Genomic DNA, 3,047 nt, shown 5'->3' with positions numbered 1-3,047 from the left:
GAGCCTCTGCTGCCAGACTGTGGCCATCAGTAGGACATCCACTGAGGGCTCCCGGACTGTGAGAGGGGCAGGCTGGGCTGAGGGAACCCCACCCCCCAGTGCACGAATTTCGTGCCCCGGGCCTCTAGTATGTATGTTTGTATGTATATGTGTGTGTATATATATACCGTCTGTCACCATACAAAGTTATTGCAATATTATTGACTGTATTTCCTATGCTGTTCTTTACATTCCCGTGACTTACTTATGTTAAAACGATAAATTTGTCCCTTTTATTCCCCACCCACCCTCCCCCCAACCCTCTGTCAACTATCAGCTTGTTTTCTGTATCTTTGAGTCTGCTTGTTTTGTTTGTACATTTGTTTAGTATGTTAGATTTTGCTGTATTTTGAAGGAAGTGTGGAGTTTGGGATTTATAACAGAAATGATGCTAAGCAGCAGAACAAAAATAGACTAATGAAGTTTGAGATGAATGTTATTTAAAACTAGGGGCCCAGTGCACGAATTCGTGCACCTTAAGAGGAACTATGGGCCACGAGGCTGTGGTGGACACAGGGGCAGGTCTCAGCCCATCCTCCACACCCCCGCCTGGCCCCTCCGGCCACGGCCCCCGGTCTCCCTCTGCCAGCAGCCCCGCTCCCACCACTGCCACTCCCACATGCTGATGGTGCCGACCGGGCTCGCACCCGCTGATGGCACGGAGCAATTGGGGCCAGCACCAGCAGCGGGTGCAAGCGGGGCCATCGCTGGCAGCAGGTGTGAGAGGCGGCTCCCGTCCCTGACCACCCCTCAGGAGTAGGGGTAGGTGGAGAAGCCCTGAGGGGTGATCGGGGCAGCACCAGCAGCAGGTGTGAGTGCCGGGTGGGACCACGGTGTGCAGGAGCAAAAAATTTTCAGTAACCACCAGAGGCTCCCCCCGATGACAGCGACTGACACCCTGCCTTGGTCTGGCACCCCTGCTCACCTGCTCCACCATCCCGCTGCGGCTGACGCCCGCCATGTTCCGCGTGCACACCCTGTTGGTCAGCGCACATCATAGTGACTGGTTGTTTGGTTGTTTGGTTGTTCGGTTGTTCCCCGTTCAGTCTATTTGCATATTAGGGTTTTATATGTATAGATTGTTCCAGGGAACATGCCTAGATGTAAATTTAATTCCAATTAAATGTTATCTACCATTTAGAAGCTTATCGTCTAGAAAAAAAAGAGTAACTACAACAAGATGCAAAATATGTTAAGTGACATAAAAGTAGTTCAACCAAGAGTGGTAATAGTGCAAATAAGGGAGCTCCCCTGGCTGAGTTGATCAGGGAATGCTTTATGGAGCTTGTGGCATTTAGCTTGGTCTTGAGGGTGACAGACAGAAGGGATGACACAAGGGATGTGGGAGAGGGACCAATATTTATCACTATTAAGTGATATTTGTAATCTCATCTAACCCTCTAGGCAGGTATTCTCCCATTTTACTGACAAGGAGGTTGCATGTCAGCCATTTGGATCCTCCTCATGCTGCTGCAGTCGCTGGTATCTGAACCCAGGAGTGTCTGGTGCAACAGCATTAAACATAAGGAAGGTGCAGGAAGCATGAAGAAATACTGCAATGAAGGGAATAAACAATATTTGGGGGATTTAGCAAGCACCTGAGAAAGCCATGATACTACTATGGTGAACAAGAGATAGATTGAAAGCTGATTAGAACTGTGTGGGCTCTTCATGTGAAAGTTTACCCAGTGGGTCATAGTCATGCAGAAAAAGGAGAGTCATTTTTTTAATGTGCTAATAATTTGATGTGTATGGGGATGGCAATAAGAGGACAGCAAAAGTGAGGAGGAGAGGGAAATGATGCTAGGAACATAGAAGGCAAACACAAATGATCCATTACCAAGCTGGCCACAGTATCTTTTCTTTTTAATTGGACTCAACATAATTATAAGAGACATTTGTTGTTGATCCAAATAGGTGAGGATCAGCGTCCAGAAAGATGTGACCAACTAGAAAGATGAGCCAGATATAACAAAATTTAGCAGGGTAACAAGATGTTCTGGTACCTGTGTTGAAAAATTAACCTATTAGAAATACAACAGTTTCATTTACACTCAGTTCAATATTTGCCATCCTCACCCCCCTCCTGTCCCCAAAGCATTATCTTGTCATCTTGGGGATTTTAGAAATAGATTATTTAGACCCAGGTAAAAGATAGCCACGCTCTGTTCCCTCACGAACAGAGCATCATGGGAGTATCCTTCATAAATGGACTCTAAGCTTGAACAAAATAGAGACAAATGAGGACATTTCGAGGCCATCAGGCCCTGGAGGCCACTCCTGGAGAATGGTCCCCATGAGGGGACTGGGAGGCAGGCTGGGATGATTCATGAAGACAGCGAAAAGCACTTCAGGGGAGTCACAGCAGCAGAGGTAAGAAAGAATAATCATAATAAAGAATAATAAGTAAGTTATCCTTCCAGTAGTGCAGAGAGTTTGGGGATTAGGAAACGAGAAAGTCTCTATTAATTTTTGTATAAAAGCAGGATTAACCTCTCAGCAAGGAGCTAATGGAAATTCAAGGTTCACAAACTAAAACTCATATTTGCATAATAGACATAAATATGGAGAAGCCTATTTATCTGCAAGGGAGACCGCAAGAAGGAAGGTTCACACCAATCCTTTAAGATATCGGGATCAGCCAGAGGGGGAATGCTTACCTGCTCTCCCCTCTACTTGACTCTGAAGAGCAGTACTTTCTCTCCCTGGCCCAGGTCCAGGTCGCTCTGGGACAGCAGAGGCAGCCGCCAGCCCCAGGCTCCATCGATGACCCACACGCGTGCCGATATCCAGAGAAGGACCAAGGAGATGTTTCTCTCAAAGGCAAGAATTATTTGGCTTATTTTGCAGTTTGGGTCATTTATCAAATAAAAAGTGCCTAGACCGGCCCTGGTCACATGGCTCAGTCAGTTGGACATCTTCCCTACTCCAAAGAGTTGCGGGTCTGAGTCCTGGTCAGAGCTCATACCTGGGTTTCGAGTTCAATCCCCCGTTGGGGTGGGGGGACA

The sequence above is a fragment of the Myotis brandtii genome, unplaced genomic scaffold (assembly GCF_000412655.1).
Source record: "Myotis brandtii unplaced genomic scaffold, ASM41265v1 scaffold56, whole genome shotgun sequence".
Classification (NCBI taxonomy): Eukaryota; Metazoa; Chordata; class Mammalia; order Chiroptera; family Vespertilionidae; genus Myotis; species Myotis brandtii.
The sequence above is the reverse complement of the archived record's forward strand: the minus strand, read 5'-3'. Positions refer to the sequence as shown.